The sequence below is a fragment of the Schistocerca gregaria genome, chromosome 3 (assembly GCF_023897955.1).
Source record: "Schistocerca gregaria isolate iqSchGreg1 chromosome 3, iqSchGreg1.2, whole genome shotgun sequence".
In the NCBI taxonomy this organism is placed as follows: Eukaryota; Metazoa; Arthropoda; class Insecta; order Orthoptera; family Acrididae; genus Schistocerca; species Schistocerca gregaria.
The window spans coordinates 919,839,601-919,860,203 of record NC_064922.1 but is presented as its reverse complement, the minus strand read 5'-3'; the positions used below and the strand labels follow the sequence as shown (position 1 = coordinate 919,860,203).

General features: G+C 40.4%; 1 protein-coding gene and 1 non-coding gene across 7 annotated transcripts in view; both read left to right on the top strand.

Moving 5' to 3' along the window:
• LOC126355736 (U-scoloptoxin(05)-Sm1a) overlaps positions 1-20,603 on the top strand; it is a 1,173,513-nt gene that overhangs the window by 776,657 nt on the left and 376,253 nt on the right. The window lies entirely within an intron of this gene.
• On the top strand, positions 4,754-4,826 carry Trnaa-agc (transfer RNA alanine (anticodon AGC)). The gene has a single exon. It is a non-coding gene; the product is annotated as a tRNA-Ala (tRNA).

Here is a 20,603-nt window from a genome sequence, read left to right as displayed (position 1 = left end):
TCGTAAAAAGCTGTCAGTTGTCGATTTACTTGCTACATTTTCCGTTGCCTGTGATTTCGTCGGGAACGACCGCTGGTTTCTCGGTCGATTGTCTCAGAGGATGACGTGTATTGGGTCTGCTGGCCGTTACTGGCTTGTGCGTGCCCCTGATTACTTGCAGTTCGTCCCTGTTGCTGCACAGTGACTGGTTTTAGTATTGTTTGAGTTGCTTATGGTATTGTTTTTTTTTTTTTTTTTTTGCTTGCTGTATTGGTTTTTTAGTATTTGTATCTAGTGGAATTTTTGAGTGAGCTCTCGGTCTTAACTGTCGGAGTAATGGCTTTGTGGAGACGAACTGTTTCAATGAGACTGAACAAAAAATAGCAAAGGTATGGATTTACAAAAATGTCAGTGCAAGACTGCGCGAAACTGTTTGAAGAGGTTGATAAATAACTGCCGAGACTGTTGACGTCTCTTGGGATGTCGTGGCGCATACACTGTTCAAGAACGAACTACATTTTTCCCACACTCTCCATCCACCAGGAGCATGTCGGCTTTTTCTGTATTAGTATATCTCATCGCCCTCTTACAACCTACTGCTTGGACTGTCACACAGTAACTGACTAGCCGGCCGGTGTGGCCGAGCGGTTCTAGGCGCTTCAGTCCGGAACCGCGCGACCGTTACGGTCGCAGGTTCGAATCCTGCCTCGGGAATGGATGTGTGTCATGTCCTTAGGTTAGTTATATTTAAGTAGTTCTAAGTTCTAGGGGACTGATGACCTCAGCAGTTAAGTCCCATAGTGCTCAGAGCCATTTGGACCACTTGGATTTTGGACCATTTTGATGACAATAGCCATATATCAACACGATAAAGAACCTTTTCCGCAAGTGGTAAACGGTCCATTTTAACACCGGTAATGTATCATGAAGCAAATATTGTCCGCACTGGCGAAATGTTACATGATACCGCGTACTTATACGTTTGTGACTACAGCGCTATCTATAACAAAGCGAAAAAAGTGGTCCAACTAAAACATTCATATTCTTTACGTACTACACGAATATGTATAAAAATGCGGGATCCTATTTTTAAAATAGCAGTTGATATCCGTTTGACCTATAGCAGCGCTATCTAGTGGGCCAACTATAGCGCCATCTGGTTTCCCACCTTCAAGCTAGACGAGTTTCGTTCTTTGTAGTTTTCTCGTTTGATTCTTATTTCGTGAGATATTTGGCCCGGTCACTATCAATTGACCACACTGTATATACGATACGCTCGGGTACTGATAGTAGAATTTTTTTCAGTCTTCCAGTACACTAGCAGATCTGCTACTACTTTGAAAGCTGGCTAGAATAGTCATCGAATCAGTTCCCTCACGTACGCCTGTCGTGCACGTGGCCCGTTCGACACAAGGGGACAAATACGTTTCAACAAACGGGGAAACCGCCGCTACAGCGTAGCGAGCGGTCCCTCGCGCCGTCGTTAACATTCCGTGCCCTTCCTTCCGCCCACGCACACACCGACGAGGCTGCGGAGCTGGCAGGCAGGGAGGCACGCACAGTGTTGCAGTGTCGATGCAGCGATATTCCGGCTGAATTGCGATGACGTTAAGCCAGTGCACGTGAGCCGAGGCGGGCCGCGCCCGCAGGAAATGGAGCGCGAGCCCGCCGGCCAGCCGATAGCGGGCGGCACAGGATGGGATAGGATAGCCGCCATTGTCCCGCCGGGACAGCGCCTAATAACGCCGGCCGATACGTTAAATGGGCTGACGGACGCGTCGCGGCTCCATCAGGCCTGTTACAAAAGCATTTCCCGTCCGGCGGCCCGCAGTGCACGCTGTTATTGGGCGCTTTATTTGCTCCACTTCATCACGGAACTGCGCTGACGCCATTCCAGAAATGCAGCTACGAGCAGCGTACCTGCACGTTACGTCACATACAATTTAACCCGCTAAGGACAGAAACGTACAAATGAAATATGTTGCAGAGTCAATGTCTTTAGGAAAAAGTAAAGTAAATATCCTTTGATTGACAAGTCGTCTCTTTTGTAATACACACATCAAAATAAGTTTTGCATCATCCCGGTTCCCAGAACTCCTGAAGATAGACATTGACTGTGGATACTGTATCACAGACACAGTCCCTTTGACTCTTCAGAGATGTCACTAAACGCGCCCAAAGATGTAAACAACCATGCATGATCAGAGCCTATTAGAAGGCGGGGGTTCCAGTCAGTCCACCAGGAAGGATGTACACGGCCCGTGTCGTCTGTAGTACAACCATGCCTAGACGGTCAATACCGCGGGTCGATCGCGTCTGCATTGTCACTTTGTGCCAGGAAGGGCTCTCAACAAGGAAAAGAATCCAGGCATCTAGGATTGAACGAAAGCGATGTTGTCGAACATGAGGAGATACAGAGAGACAGGAACTGTTGATGACATGCCTCGCTCAGGACGCCCAAGGGATACTACTGCACTGGGTGACGGCTACCTACGGATTATGGCTCGAAGAAACCCTGACAACAACGCCACCATGTTGAATAACGATTTTCGTGAAACCACAGGACGTCGTGTTACGACTCAAACTGTGCGCAATAGCCTACATGATGCGCAACTTCACTCCTGACATCCATGGCGAGGTCCATCTTTGCAACTACGAAACCATGCAGCGCGGTACAGATGGGCCCAACAATATGCCAAATGGACCGCTCAAGATTGGGATCACGTTCTCTTCACCGATGAGTGTCGCATATGCCTTCAACCAGACAATCGTCAGTGACGTGTTTGGAGGCAACCCGATCAGTTTGAACGCCTTAGACAAACTGACCAGCGAGTGCAGTAAGGTGGGGATTCGCTGCTTTTCTGGAGTGGTATTATGTGCGGCCGACGTACGCCGCTGGTGGTCATGGAAGGCTCCGAAACGGCTGTACGATACGTGAATGCCGGCCTCCGACCGATAGTGCAATCATATCGGCAGCATATTTTCGAGGCATTCGTCTTCATGGCCGACAATTCGCGCCCCCATCGTGCACATCTTGTGAATGACTTCCTTCAGGATAACGGCGTAGCTCGGTTACAGTGGCCAGCATGTTCTCGAGACATGAACCCTATCGAACATGCCTGTGACAGATTGAAAAGGGCATGCATCAATGCAAGAAGACGTGCTACTGGGTATTGGAGGTACCAGTGTGAGCAGCAATCTGGACCACCACTTCCGAAGGTCTCGCTGTATGGTGGTACAATATGCAAAGTGTGGTTTTCATGGGCAATAAAAAGGGCGGAAATGAGATTTATGTTGATCTCTATTCCAGTTATCTGTACAGGTTCTGGAACTCTCGGAACCGAGGCGCTGCAAAACTTTTTTGCCGTGTATAATTAATTTTAGCTAAAAGGGAGATAATGAACAGAAAACAACTCTTAAAGGAAACTACCTAGGGGAACTGCCACTGATTAGGCCTTATTATTAAGATTTTTCATAGCCGGTTCGTTTGGGATGTCTTTCACGGCCGTGCTCATTTTGGCACACAATAAGATCACTTTTGTAGAGAGATACAGTGCGAAGCACATTGAAGTTGATCCCTTTTCACTTTGCGGATGGTTTTACACATCGAAACGTGGCTTTTGCAACATCAACTACTCGCAGCACCCTGTGTCGTCGCGCGCTGTACGCTTCGAATCGACGTTCACCTCGATGACGGCGTTTAGGTAGACGACCATTGACCTAATGTAGCAAAAATGTGATTTGTCCGGAGGACCGACACGTTTCCAATGACCAACTGTCGAACCCCTATGGTTCCGGGCCCACTGCAGTCGTAATTGGTGATATCGTTCCTGTCAACATGTGAAAATGTATTGGTGGTCGGTTTCGGAGCTCCAAATTCAATAATGTACGGTGTGCTCTGAAACATTTGCCCGTGCACCAGCATTGTGTTATTTCGGCGGAGCTGCCACAGCTGCCACTATCCTCCTTTACATAGCAGACAAGCCTCCAAACCCCATGTTCTGTGAAGAGTCATGGACGCCAACCATTTTGCGCCTAGTGATAGTTTCAGTGTCCTTCTACCTCGTTTCGTAGCTGCTCACGACAGTAGCACGCGAATATTCGGCCAACTTCGCTGTTCCCGAGATCTCATTCACAAGCTTTGTGGAATAATGTTAGTCCGCCGTTTGCCAAAGTCTCTTATGTCAATGTATTTCCACTTTTGCTGCCCATATCTTCGCAAGGGTCATCCCCCTCCGTGTCTGTTCAGGTTACATCCTTTGCTAGCGCATCACGTGTCCGCAACACTACCAGGCGGCATGCAACATCGCGATGGGCAGTGGTCATAATGTTTTGGCTTATCAGTGTATATACAGGGTGCGTCAAAAAAATGTATACACACTTTGGAGCGTCATAGAAAATTTATTTCCCGTTCTACAATGTTACATTTCTGGAAATGGAAAGCTTAAAGTCCAATTGGAAAAATAAATGTACTTTGAAATGTTATTAATGTTCAAACTGGTGGCCTTCAGCATCAATACATTTCCGATTCCGTACATCGTACCAAAGTGTCCAATGAGATTTCTGCGCACACCGCCTGAATCTCAGCCCCCAGGCTGTGACTAAGCCATGTCTCCGCAGTAGCCTTTATTTCAGGAGTGCTAGTTTCGCAAGGTTCGCAGGAGAGCTTCTGTAAAGTTTGGAAGGTAGGAGACGAGATACTGGCAGAAGTAAAGCTGTGAGCACGGCGCGTGAGTCGTGCTTCGGTAGCTCAGTTGGTGGGGGGGGGGGGGGGGGGGGCGTAGCTCAGATGGTAGAGCGCTCGCTTAGCGTGCGAGAGGTATTGGGATCGATACCCAGCGCCTCCAGAAAAAAAAATCAGCAGCCATAATGGAGGTGTAAAGACAGTCCAAGGAAAGGGCTGAGATGGTTCCCAGCAAATAAAAAGTCTGAAAACCCAATGGATACTGTTTTTATTGAATTTAAAATTAAAAGTGGTGTCTACTTTAAAATAAGAGATTATGAAATAACATAGGACTTGGCGTAACACCTATTTTTAAACATGCAATTGTGACAATAATAGTAAAAACAGTCATGAGTCCATGAGAATAGATACAATCCAATTCCTGTTAGTTTTAACAGGAAAAGTCGATGTAATTTTGAGAGACCTTTGTGCACCAAACTATAAAAAAAAAAAAATGTTGGTAGAGCACTTGCCCGCGAAAGGCAAGGGTCGCGGGTTCGAGTCTCGGTCGGGCACACAGTTTTAATCTGCCAGGAAGTTCCATATCAGCGCACACTCCGCTGCAGAGTGAAAATTTCATTCTATTCATAAAGTGTTACAAAACATTATTCAGTATTATTCACAAGTCATCATTCAAAACAAGAGTTATTGCATATAGCAACAAGCTGCTAGTGACTATATATGATATCATGTAAGTGACATAAGACATACTTAAAATGTAAGACAGTGTAACTATTAGTCAAGGTCTTTAGTCCACTAATACATAGACATAATGGAATCAATACATCAGAAAAATCTGCATTATATTTAGGACTAGAAATAATTCTTAAACTGTTAGCATTATTTAGTTGTCTACTAGTAATAGTTGTGACTGATAATAATTTTTTTTTATTGTGCTAGCAATGCATTGCGTTGGGATCAACAGTCAACTGATGGGACATGAAAATATTTGCTTTTGACTTATTGCTGGAAACAAGGATTAATAACGTCATTCGTTATGAGACAGCTCTAGCAAGGTTATGAAACAAGTACAGTATATGTGATATCATTCATAAATGATAGACACAACTGGGTAAAAAAATGCAAGTACTAGAACAGATTTAATAATTAAGTGCTTATAGCATATTAGTATCATGAAAAGCTTCTCCTGGAAAAAATACAAAGTGGGTTATTGAGCTGAAAGAAAACATGTATATCATGCTGAAAAGTAGTAAGCTTCGAATTAACAGGTAATGAAACGTGTACTTAATATGTTTGTACTCTAGTTGTCTTTCCCAAAAACATTTAGTCATTATACTATGCGACATAATACATACTGTCAAAAAGAACTGCTACAAATACTTAAATAACTATATAGCATCTCTTAATCAATACAAAATATATAAACCTCATCATTATCCTCATCTGCAAAGAAAAACTTCATTATTCATATTACCATATTCTTCATATAACTATTCATCATCATTTATTATCATCTGCAAAAAATAGACACTTCATTATTCATATTCATATTACTATTTACTTCATACAACTATTCATTATCATTCATTACTTCCTATAGTATAGAGTTTCTTACTTCTAGTATATTTCATCACTAAAATTAACATCTGTAGTTCTGTCTGACAGCCTGCATCAATCGCCTCGTATTCTGAAAGAAAAATAATTAGTCAAGACTGCTACCATACGATGTGTATAGTATATTTTGGTTAATGCTTGTTAATTCTGATCCATTTACTCTTCATGACAAGATATTGCATTTTCTTTCCTTCATTCTGATGTTAAAATTTCCATTTGATAGTAAACTACTGTGGTTGTTTAATTTATTTCTTTTCCACGGTATTGCTTTCTGAAAATGATGAATAAGGATTAATATCTTGCATTTAAATCACATACTCATTAAAAGAAAACTTGTTTCTACTGACATAATTAAGAATACAGCACAGCATGACAGAAAAGGTATTAGGTCAAAAACAGGGACAGTTTTAAAGTACATAAAATGTACACACAGTATCATAATGTAGTAGCAAAAATGTAGAATAGTCAAGATGTTGAGATATCGTAAGGCAAAATGTCAATGTCAACTGGTGTTTGTTACATCTTAAACATTTCATAGTGCATACAGACAAAAATTCTACTTTCGATACGAAAACAATCATACACACACAAAAAATCGAAAATGTGCACGGTCTGATATATAACGACAAGAAAAGCGACCTGCTAACCTTACCTTGCCGGGCACTTGGCAGGAAAAAATATGATAATCATCAGTAAGTGTTCATATCAATAACTGGAAAAGGCATTACAGTGTGATAAATCAGAAAGTATGTTCATTCAATAAAGGGTTTAATATTGGAGAAATGGTGATTGCCTCTGCTTTTTCTGGTTCTCAAAGTTACAACATGTACTACTTTGGGGTGAGGAATGCTGCGAATTCTATATGGACCTGCATATAGAAGCTCAAATTTACTGCATCTACTCTTTCCTCTGTTGGATAAATAGTGTGTGCCTATTAATATCTTCTGTCCTATGTGAAAGTCACGGCGTGTACAAACCTGTTTCTGCTGTCTTCTCCGGCGCTCTGCGGCACGTTTGATGTTGTTGAGCGCAATGTCAATTATTTCATGGTGACGTAGTCAACGAGATGTAGGAAAAGATTCTAATTCTTTAATTTTGTTAGGTGGTTCAACATTTTTCAATGTAACAGTCGGAGATAGCATAGTAGATTCAATTGGTATGGAGTTAATTACATCCTGGAATGAGAGTATGTGTGTATCCCAATCAATATGTATTTTATGGCAGTATATTCTACATAGTTAACCAATTTCTTTCATTAGTCGTTTACAAGGGTTCGAAGAAGCGTCATACTTGGATATATAGATCGGAGAAATGTTTCTAGCTCGTAACATACGTGTCCATATCGCAGATGGAAACTGTGGTCCATTGTCGGAAATTACTTTCAATACATGCCCTACATGCAACAGAAAATGTTTTACAAATGCATTCGAAACAGATTTAGCAGTAGGTTTGTGTAACGGAGTCAAAGTAACAAATTTCGAAGTGAGTCCAACAGCGACAAAGATATAGCAAAAACCTCTGTTAGTTCTGGGAATCGGACCAAAAATGTCTACAGCGGCCATGTGTCTCAATTTAACAGGTACAATGGGATGTAACGGAGGAATATGTGAAGTCGTGTCTGATTTAGCTTTCTGGCAGATTTTACATGACGCTAAAACTCGTCGAATACGTTTCTCCATGTTGGCAAAATAACAGTTCTGTCGGAGTACAAGATAACATTTTCGGGCTCCATAATGTGCGTAACTTAAATGAGTATACCAAATTAATTTGTTAACAAATTCGTCAGGAATGCATAGTAACCAATTGTTGCTGCCAGGGTGAGAGCGGCGAAACAGAATGTTATTGCGTACAGTGTAATGGTTTCTAATGGTAATGTTATTCCTATCTTGCCAAAGGTGTTTAATTTCTTTCCATACGCTGTCTTTTCTCTGTTCTTGTGCCATGTCTCGTAATGACGACGAAATGGTTCAAATGGCTCTGAGCACTATGGGACTCAACTGCTGCGGTCATCAGTCCCCTAGAACTTAAACCACTTAAACCTAACTAACCTAAGGACATCACACACATCCACGCCCGAGGCAGGATTCGAACCTGCGACCGTAGCAGTCGCACGGTTCCGGACTGCGCGCCTAGAACCGCGAGACCACCGCGACCGGCGACGACGAAATGAAATTTTCAAATGCAACTCGTTGAATATACATGACGCTAGAATTTTTTTGGCAGAAGTTGGTTGCGATGTCTTGCTGATTGTTGCTGAGAGAACGGGATAGTGCGTCTGCTACAATATTTTGTGTACCGGGAATGTAAAAAATTGTAAAATTAAATTCTTGTAAATAAAGTTTCTATCTGCTTAACCTGTCATGTGTGAATTTAGCTGAAAGTAAAAACTGTATAGCTCTATGATCTGTGTAAACGGTAGTATGTCTTCCATAAAGAAAATGCCTGAATCTCGTAAATGCCCATACAACACATAATGTTTCAATTTCTGTAACAGAATAATTGCGTTCAGCAGGTGACAGAATGCGACATGCAAAGGAGATGTTTTTAATTACTGTAATACCATCTTCTTCAATTTCCTGAAAAATGTGTAAGCCTAATGCGGTGTTAGAACTGTCGGTGGCAATGGAAAAATTTCTAGTAAGATCTGGGTGTGATAAAAGAGGTGCATTCAACAAGGCATGTTTCAAATTAACAAATTCAGAATGTAATTGGCTATCCCAAGACCAAATAGCGTTTTTACACGTCAATTGGCATAATCTAGGGGTGTCTAAAGCAGAGTAATGAGTAAATTTACGGAAAAAGTTAATTAATCCCAGAAAGCTGCTTAATTGTTTCTTTGTAGTGGGAACAGTAACGTCACGTAAAGCTTGAAGTTTTTCCGGGTCAGGCGCAATGCCTTCTGCTGAAATTACATGTCCAAGAAATTTTATAGAAGTTTTGCCAAAGTGTGATTTGCTAAGATTAACTGTGAGTCCTTGTGCACGAAAGGTTTGCAACAGTTGTTCCAGAATCAAATTGTGTTCAGACCAGTTAGCTTCTGCAATAAGGATGTCGTCTACATATGTTGTGATTCGGTCTTTAAGTTCTGTCGGAAGTATAGTATTCAAACCGCGAATAAATGCTGCTGAAGAAATTGTTAAGACGACGGTAATTTGCTAAATTGATAACATTCACCAAAACAGAGAAATGCTGTGTACTTTCTGCAGTTCGGATGGAGCTGAATTTGTCAAAATCCCTATTTCAAATCTAATGTGGAATAAATAACAGTACCATGAAATTTCTGTAGAAGTTCTTCTAGTGTTTGTGGGCGATTTGTTTCATTAATAATAATGTAATTGACGTGACGCGAATCAAGTACGAGGCGAAGTGATCCATCCTTTTTCTTAACAATATGGAGCGGGTTTATGTACGGACTAACTGCCGATTCAATAATTCCTTGGTGAAGCATAGCTTGCAACTCTTTCTTAACTTGTTCTCTGTAAATATATGGAATGGGATAATGTTTGGCTTTAAACGTGTCATGCTGTTTAACTTGAAATTCATACATAAAACCGGATATAGTACCTGGGATGTTGTCAAAAACTGGAGCTTGCTGTAAAAGAATTTTGCGTAGTTGCGTACGTTCGTCGTCTGTATTTGCACTGCTCTGTTTAACCTTATCCTAAATCATTTGTATAACGTCATAGTCGGCTTCGTCTGGTATACATACGTATCTGTGAACGATGTGGAATGACAGTTTATGTTACGTGATGCAGAAATGACCTCTGTCCGATTAATTGTTTGTTCTTCTGCAGATAAAGGGTGCTGAAATTATAATGCCAGTTGTACATTTTATCCTTTAACATTAAATAGGAATTTTGAAAGTCAATAATTGCGTCGTGCTGTACCAGAAAATCCGTACCTAAAATAACGTGTTGTCAATAAGGGAACAATCCAAAAATTTGAGTGGAACAAATGACCTGCAATACAAAATGATAAGTGTGCCTGATATTTTACATCAACTCCATTACCAGATACTGCTCCTTTTACTTTAGTTTTGCCTAATGGTAACGTAGGATAGGTATTCTGTTTGTTACATTCATTGAAGGTTTCTTCATTTATAACTGACATAGGTGATCCAGAATCGATTATTGCTGAAAATGTGGATGATCCAATCTTTACTTCAATAACAGGGTGGGAAATGGTTTTTTGAATAACTGGTTTTTCATGTAAAAGTGTGTCTCGGATGTCGTCAAAAGTAATAACATTTTCGTCAACAACATTCTGTGTATCAAAAGTATTGCTTACGTTGCTGGAAGATGCAACCTGTACTGTATCTAGTCAAATTCTTTCTGACGTGCTGTTATTTGCGGGAGGATGCTGTGACATTTCAACTATTTGTACTGTTCTGTTATTTCTTCCTGACGTATTAGGTTTGAGATGATACCGACTGTTTGGTTCATTCATGATAATCTGTTGTTGTGGTTGATTATGCTGCTGGTAAGATCGACAGTTATTAAACGTACGCTGAAAACTGTGTTCTTTACTTTTACGTCTGTCATAATAATCGTTGCTATACGGCACGTTGCGATAGGAATTGAAATTATGTGGTGATTTCCTTGTTGCTGTGCGTTACTATTTGGTGGAGCCGACGCTATACGTGTAGGCGGCGAAACATTAAAGCTTGGTTGACCTTGCAGACTACATTGTTGGTTAGATATGCTAACGGGCTGGTTTTGTTGCTCTTGTGGTGAAAAACCTCTATTATTGCCAAATGTGTCTGCGATCGCAAAAAATTTTGTACATACTGATGATTAAAATTTTGTTTGTTATTAAAATTATGCTGATATTTCTTGTCATTTCGGGAGTGTCTAATGAAAACTGTCACTTTCAGGTAAAACTCGTCATATCAGGTTTTCCTTAGTCATCTTAATTCTAGATAGATCGACAGTTGAAGAGCTGTTTTGATAGATGTAAAGGATAGCAAAAGAGTAGGCAGCAGTGCAGAAAACTATAGAAGAAATAGCACTACTACGGCTCGGGGCCCTGTGCACGCTACGTCACATATTCATCGAAGTATAATGAATCTCCTGAGGTCACTTACGCGCTGCAGATAAATTTTAGTTTCTGCATTACAGGCAATGTCGGTGAAAATTCAAAAGCAAATTGTTGTATCCAGTCCACAAAGTGTATTTGTGTTCTGCCATTCTTAAATACCTTAAATTTTCTCACGGATAGAATCAAAATTATCGTCTCTGTATGTCTGAGCAGGTTCAGGATTGTATGGTAATCTGTTTGTCTGTGACTGTTCGGAATCTAAGTCACTTACACACTGTAAATTACCTAAATTACACTGGCTGTGTGAATGTGACAAATGTTCACAATGTGGCGTATGCTGTGATGTATTAGAGGCTGAAACATTTTTCATTTCTGTCACTTCTTGCTGTAAAGACGACACTTTTCTACGCAATGTATTATTGGACGAACCTATCTCACTGATTGTCTGCTGTAAATTTTGGAATTCGGGTGTTTGATTGAAAGAAATTGGTGACGTATCGTCTGATTTGATATCATTGTTATTTTCGATAACGTCAATACGACTGGCCAATTCATCAAATTTTTCAGTCAGTGCTTTTACCTGATCGTCATTTTTAGTGTCACAAACATTAATTTGTTTTTGGATTTTACGGGTGGTTTTGTTCAATTTCTTAACGTCTGCTGTGATGGCATCAGGATCCTGTAATAATTCTAATTATTCAAGTCTGTTGGTCACTGTCTGAAAGGCTACTGTGTGTGTGTCTGTTTTTGTTTTAAGATCGGAGATTTCACCATACAATTCAGTGTTCAACTGTTTAATAGTATTGATTTCGTCTGATACTGCAGCAATGTTGTTGTCTACGTATGTTTTTGCTCTCGTAAGCAATTTACGCTTACCTTCCTGTCTCTGTGCCGTAATTGTTTCCATGACTTATTTCTTTACTTTATTCTGTTCCTATATAAATTTACGGTAACGCGTTTCACTGTTTTGTAGGTGGTGATTAAAACGTTCGTCAATTAGGCTGTTCTGTTGGTCAAATTTCGTGTCTACTTTCGCGTCCAATGTGCGTGGAAGTTCTGATGACATTAATTTAAACTCTTCGCGTAACTGTGTTACGTTTTCAGAACATTGTTTAGCGACTGCACTAATTTCATCTCTAAGTAATTTAGTGGTGGTTGCATGTGCATTACTTAATTCTTGTGTCACAGATCTAATTTCTTCACTACTGTTCCTAGCACAAGCCTTAATTTCCTCACGTAATTATTCTTTAGTATCATGACATTGCACGGCAACGGCTGTAATCTGTTCACTAAGTTGTTTGAAATTGTTTTCTTGTTTATCATTCGACTGTTTGTAATTGTTGTCTAGTTTTTCATTAAGTTGTTTGTAATTGTTGTCTTGTTTTTCATTCGACTGTTTGAGATTTTCATTAAGTTGCTGTTTGAGATTTTCATTATTTTCATTAATTTGTTGTTTGAGATTTTCATGAAGTTGTAGCAATAATGCCATAACTCGATCCATGCCAAAATTAGCTGCTGTATTCTCTGTGCTGTGTGATGGTGTATCTGCATGTGTCACGTTTTGTATAACCATTTGGTCATTGTCTGATTCACAAAAAGGTTTGCTAATCGGATGTGCTCTGTTGGTCACTACAGCGGAATCAAATAAATCTGACGTGTTTTGTGTATATTGGTCACCTTCGTTAGAAACAATTATCTGTTCGCTACGTAAATTTTGCAAATCAGGTGTTTCAAACTGGACGGCGTTCATTGTAACGGAACGTGCCGCGTCATTAATTGTCGTTAAATTTAGTGTGAACGTAATTGAATTAGTTGGTTCATCACTAGGATTACAATCATTACTAGTGGTCGGTACGCACTGATTATCTGTAATTAGAGGATTATCACTATTACACTGAGTGTCACTAATATTATCGGTCAAATTATTCGAGTCGGCTTTTTCACTCATTGCACATCGAGATGTACTGTTAACAGTTTTTCGCGGCATTTTCACAAATCAAAGTTGAGCACAAAATCAAACAAAGACAATCAAAATGAAACAAATACAATTACAACAAAGAGCAATAAATTGCCGATGATCTGTGAAAGAAAGAATGACGAGTTAGTAAATGCGTTGCGCCAGATGCAAACTACGTATTAGAATAGTGGAAATAAGAGCAGATATAACTGACTACTTCTCATAAATTCACAAAAATACGATCCTGGCCGGGCGTCGCCAAGTGTACCCTCCACACAAAATCTATTCCGTAACCTCCCAACAGTAAAAACTAATATAAATAATATTCTCATTTCGCGTAACTACCCAACAGTGAAAATATGGATAGCATTGACATTTAGCGTAACCTACCAATAATACAATTTGACAAATCTCTCGATACAATTATGGCTCACTTACAACCTTTCATTGGTTGACTGTGAATTTAAACTGGTAAATTTTAGACGTCAGCAGTGCTGCGTCATGGCCCTGAAAGATCATTCTGAATAAATTCTTACCTCAATAAGGTCGCCGGATAACGCATATATATATATATATATATATATATATATATATATATATATATATATATATATATATATATATATATATATATGCTCGTATAAGAAATTTTTCTGGCACAGCCGAGTGCAATGCTGGCCGATAGATTTTTCATGTATAAAAAGAAAGAACTGATTTTTCTTTTCAATAATCGAGATGACCATGGATTGAGGAAATTAGTAAATTCTTTAAATTGAGATGAGTGATTGTCGAAAGTTACTTTTTATAAGAAAGATTATTATTAAGAGATTTTTTTAGAAACATTTACATGGGACTTGATGTAACAATACTACATATGCGCGAGGCTGAATTTATCTTATACTATAACGCTCAGCCTCCGCCATCGCTCCACCGCGACCGGCCCAGCCAACACGATACACCAGACTGCTCGCTAGCAACTACTTACTCCTACTGCTACACAGTTCCTACTGCAGTCAACACTGCTCTTTGGTCTCAGATTCTCTTATAGCTTACATATCGCAGGCAGCACGTGAGAAATCCATCGAAATTACATCAGCTCGAGTGCGCTAGCAAACAAATTCTTTAATCATGGACCTCTTACACTTTGGTGCAATGGTTTGGTTCTCATAGTGTTCTTTATTTTTTCGGTTTGAATATGTAGATCATTTAAATTTACAATTCATGAAGTATATGTTAATTAACTCATATTACACCATCAATTTTCAAGAAAAATGCTCGTTTCCTAGTTTCTAATTGCATATCGCTCGCAAAATTCTGGTCTTCATTGCAAATATAAATTCTGAAGTACCGATATTTGATAAAAGATTGTTGAAGTTAAGAAAACATTACACAATCAAATGTTTTGGAGGAAAATGGGAAATCAAATACTCTTTATTTGAATATGCACACTGTTTCGTATGTGGCCTCTCACGAGGCAAAGTGGTAACCGTCGTAGAAACATGGAAAAGAATCATTTTCACGGCGTCGAGCACGCTGTAAAAATGCCGCATTTTTACTGTTGTCACCGTAGCACTGCAATCAGAACCCAATAGAATTGACCTGGAGCCAAGTTAAGAGATTTGTGGCGAGGAATATCAAGACATTTAAGGTGCCAAACGTACTGGAACTAAAGCACGAAACGCTGTGACACGTCACTGCCGAAGGATGGAGAGACGCAAAACAGTACGGCATAAGAGAGGGGGTTACCAATCGCCTCGTTTTCAACGTAGCAGTACTGAAATGTGTTTCTCGGAGTCCGAGTTCAGAGGTTACCAGACGACTGACTTTAATACCTTCTGTGGCTTCAGTATTTAACTGTATGGGAAATCAGTAGTGCGCTTTTACGCTGCGCATAGCTAATACCGAAAAATTACCCTTGTTAAAGTCAGAAATAATCATCACTCATAGTTTTAATTACAACACTATGTAAGCTTAGGTAGAGGACATCTTAAGTTTACCGTCAGGTCACCTAAGAAGGAAATGTCAAATGTATGTGAATTCGTAAGGGACCAAACAGCTGAGGTCATCGGTCCCTAGACCTACACACTATTTAAACTAACTTAAAGCTGAGGACAATAAACACACCCATGCCCGAGGAAGGACTCGAACCTCCTGTGGGAGGGGTCACCTAAGAAGCGTATCACTGAGTTTTGCATATGTAAATTCCCTCTCTTTAAAAATTAAATGACATCGAAGCTGTTTTCTTCTCTGCTGGTGTCTTTTTACGTATCTACTGCAGCTGTTCATATCACTGCAGGTTACTTTGATCAATTGCTGTCCAAATTAAATGCGCCCGGTAAAGCTGTTGCCCCGTATCGTCGCTGAGTCGATGAATTCGTGATAAATGGTGAACATGTTGAGCACATCACATCATATGAGACTTTAAGGACATGCTGAGGAGCTATATGGAGTGGGACACTGAGTATAACTTCGTAGAAAGTTCCTAATGATGTAACCCCCTATTACATCGCTCTGTCGTGTGTCGTAAGTGAATAGCCTTGTTAAAAGCGGCTGTTGTGGGACTTAGATTCGTAGTAAGAGTTCCGAGAAAGTGCAGACCATTCCTAAAAGAAATGGTATGCAAGGCAATACTGCGATCAATTGAATGCTGCTCCTTTGTTTGGAGTCCTCATCAGTAACAGCAGACATAATGAATTCATAACACGCTGTTATGATCGTTACAGGTCAGCACATCCTATAGGAAAGTGTAACAGAAAAACTTGAGAAATGTGTAACGATACACGTATGACTATCGTTATCATTTAATCGGAATCGCTTTTCATTTCGTGAGTATTTAGCACAGACGAACTCATTTAATGCCAACGCTAGTGTTGTGATGAGCTATGCGGAAGTTTATGACATCTAGCGGCAGTAGTGCAAATTAAAGAAACATGCTACAGGTCTTAACTGCATGGTGCTGTTACCTAGCGCCAAAGATGGGAAGTAGTTAAATGTCTCGTTTATTGTGTTTTACTTAAAGTGTATTAATTATTTAAAGTTTTAATACTAATGTTATGTTAGATCTAACAAAACAAAACAAGCAACTAAGCAATATTGTTAAAATCTTCATGTATTTTAAGGTTGAGCAATGGCTGTAATATATTAACTCTGACGTCAGTTAGGGGAAGTACCACAGGACAAAGGATGCGATACGGCCTGTTTCTTTAGTCTTTCTTTGAGACTCAAGAAAGAAGTTGGTCTACTCAACGTGAGAGTACATATTTTATTGTGCGTCGGAAAACTGTAAAAAAAAAGTGTTACTTACAGAGTTTGCGGATAAGTGCTATTTAAAAGCTGTTTGTCATCGGAGTGGAGTAATTTGGCTCAGTTTCTGCAAGTAAATATCAACTAGTATTAGAGCGGTGAAAACGGTCATCGCATTGTGTCTGTGGATGATGGCTGGCAGTTCGTACAAACGATTCAGCAGCTCATATATGTTATGGCAAGCTGCTTTCTGGAGCCAAATGCTTTTTTGAAGCAGAGTATTGCAGCATTTACGACGGAGGCAAATTTAATGCTCAGAGAAGCAACTGAAAGCGGGATTATTTGTATTAAGACAGCTGTCAAACCTAGTGAACGCGTTATGTGGTAACTATTACGCAAAGTTAAGTTGTGACCAATATAACGCCAATCTCTCTACAGCGTGATGTTCATGTTTTGAATCATGTGTTACATGTTTTATTATGTGAATTGTAGTGATTTTCAAGTCTATACTTCCTATAACTAAAATAGTCCCCAATATCCAACAGTTACTAAAGCAAGCTGATTCAGTGTACAAATAATAAGTTCTAACAAACAAAAAATGCTGTGGAACAGTATATGCAATAATTCATCTTATGACAGATATCATCTGGTTGTGAACTACACAGTGAAGGTGACATATAAACGTAATGTGTCATTTTATCTATTAAACAGCATAGGCAATATGGTGAATAAAGTCAGTGAAAACCTAATATTCCTTACATATATCAAAATTCAAGTGTTTTCACAGTAAAAACAGTTTGTTGAAATTATTTTCAATTAGTTATTAGGTTTCACATAATTATGACAAAGACTATTTTTGCTTACTTTTTCACACTGTAATATATCAGAAACAAATTTCTATGAAACATCTATTTAAAACACGAGCTACCACAGTAAATGTTAGCAGTTTACATTCATGTATCAGATAAGTGACAGATCTTGCGAAGCCTCTTCCTGCCAAATTTCAGTGCGCACAGATCCATTTAAGCAGTCCTTCATTCCTCACTCCGTATGCTATTTTAATGGAAAAAATCCTAACATGTGATACCATGCTACGTACCCTCTATCATGCACCTCACAGGTTTTTTGCAGACTACATTTTTAGACACATTAGTCACGTTGGATCATTGGGAATGCAGTGAACCAAGCCCAGACAAGGAAATGTCGCCCATCTGGTCAAGATAACTACAAGGGTGCGACGAAAAGTAGTGCCTCCGAATTTTTATTCTGTTCTCAATATTGGATGAGGTATTACATGTCATCCATATTACTCGGTCGACTTTCGCACTTCGCTGACGCAAGTTGCAACCCTGTGCCGTACGACTCTAAATCGTAGCATGTAACATGGTGGTGTGTAACATAAATATGGCGGTGTGTGTGAAACAGCTTGCTGTAATAGAGATTCTCAGCGCAGAAAACGTGCCTCCAATTGAAAACTATAGGAGAATAAGAGCTTGATTGTATCGACATCAGTAGTTTGTGATGTTGGGTTGTTCGTGCTTGTAATGAAGAATACAGTGGGGCTAACCTCAACGTGTTTGGCATAGCTCTGAATGGACGACAGCGTGCAGCCAGCGGGAAGACTCGCCGGGCCGGCTGGTGTGGCCGAGCGGTTCAAGGCGCTTCAGCCTGGAACCGCGCGACCGCTACGGTCGCAGGTTCGAATCCTGCTGCGGGCATGGATGTGTGTGGTGCCCTTAGGTTAGTTAGATTTAAGTAGTTCTAACTTCTAGGGGACTGATGACCTCAGATGTTGAGTCCCATAGTGCTAAGAGCCATTTTTTTGGCTCGCCGGAATCGAGCTGATGAACTCAGTGAAAACCATCGGAGGGCACAGACACAGCTCTGGGATAAATATGGTGTATCACGAGAGCATGTACAGGTCATCATTGCAGAACTGCAGCACAGAAAACTGTATGCGCGATAGGTGCCTCGAATGCTCACAGGCCAAATTGGACGTCTGTCAGCAATTTCTTTTGCGTTTTGAGCATGAGAGTGATGCGTTCCTTAACAAGTTTGTGATACGTTATGAAAGCTTGGTTCACGATTTTGACCGCCAAAACAATGTCATTCCGTCACAAAGAGTCACCGACGCCGAAAAAGTTCAAGATTATGACGTCAGCGGCCACAGTCATGCTCACAGTGTTCTGGGACGTTCACGGTACGGTGCATTTGGAATTCACGCCTGAAGACGCCACCATAAACTCAGTAATGGAGCGGCACAAGCAGGGATGAGGTTGTGGCTCTGTCTATAAAGTCAGACACTCTACAGAGACAGAATCAACAAAATGGTCTCTCGCTGGGAAAAATGTATCCGTTGCCACGGTGACTGTGTTGAGAAATACGTAGGTACAAAAAAAAGAATAAAGATGTAGAAAATTAATAACGTTTGATTTAAAAATCCTTAAGCGTCTTCTTCTAAAACATTCTGAGACATTACTTTTCAGCATGACGTCGTAGAGTTACACGATTACTCGACGAGTGGAAGAGTTGTCCATAATATACTGAACGCAATAGCTTTCCGATTGAATATAATACAGAGCTTTGAATCATGGTTTGAACTGTTCATAAACTAAGTAAAAATGCATTCTCATCAGTGGAAATGCTGTTCATATTTCGGAAACTAAGTCCAGCCGACAAATCACTTTTTCTGTGTCAGATGTGTATGTTTCCGAAAATGCTTCCTTAAAATATAAATTTGTTAAAATTATATTTGTGGCCTTCATGCACAGTTACAGCATCGTGTTTAACAGAATAAAGGAATAAAAACAATAAAAAAAGGTGAGAGACAACATTGATCTGTAGCGAAGGAAAGAAATTTGGTGATATAGCAGGAGAGGCAAGCCAAGAAATCTGGGCTATAAACTGTTTTACTAAGGCTCAGCGTCTGCTCTCCAATGTGAATGAGCAAAGACAGAGCGGTGTCTATGTCTTTCTCGAATTTCGCTTTTTACGTGTCTTTTGCTGCGACAGAGGCGCTAGCATGAAGACAAGTCCCTCGGTAGTTACAAGCGCGCCCGAGAGCAAAGCTAGGACAACGTTTTACCATGCCGTCAGCGTCGAGGTCTGAAAACCACATCATTTCCCCTTTACAGGGCGTGTTCGACAATATCTCCCTACTTGCGATTCGTTTTCGCGGTTCCCTCTCATGGATAAATGGAACGACGTTCGCTACCAGAATTTAAAGCATCTAAAGAGCAGGATCCCCTCCGATTCCACGCGGGAGAACTTTGCTGACGAATAGTACAATCACCAGAGGTACTGAACCAGCGAAGCGAAAGGATTAGTCTTCTGGAAAGGATAAACACTTCACGTGGGGCGCAACAATGATCCACTTTTCCATAGTAGGAGGATGACGATGGAATACTTCTATCCAAGATGAAACGTGTGACTGTTCAATTTCATCGTCCAGTGATATTCCACATATCAGTGTGAACGTTAATTTCTAGCTTAAAATTATTTTCACGAGAAATTTATTAATATTTTGCTTGTAAAGCTATGGGATATTTTTAAAATGCAGTCCTTACGACATCTGTTGTTATTTGAAATGTCTATAAATTAAACATTGTATGTAATGGACGCCTACAGCCTTGCGACAATGGTAACACCGGTTCCCCGCTGATCATAGGAGTTAAGCGCTGTCGGGCTGGGTTAGCACTTGGATGGGTGACCATCCGTTCCGCCGAGCTGTGTTGTCTAGTGGGGTGTACTCAGCCCTTGCGAGACAAACTAAGGAGCTACTTGACTGAGAAGCAGCGGCTCCGGTCTCGTAAACTGACATACGGCCGGGAGAACGGTGTGCTGACCACATGCCCCTCCACGTCCGCATCCAGTGACGCTTGTGGGTTCACGACGACACGGCGGCCGGACGGTACCTTGGACGTTTCAAGGCCTGTTCGGACGGAGTTTAGTTTTTATGTACACCGACAGAAAGCAATGGTTGCGCACGTGAAGTAGTCAGGAGTCTCGCCTTCCTCATTTCACTGTACGAAAAATTTACTGTAAGACTTCATATTTTTACCACATATTTTCTTGTATAAAATACTGTAT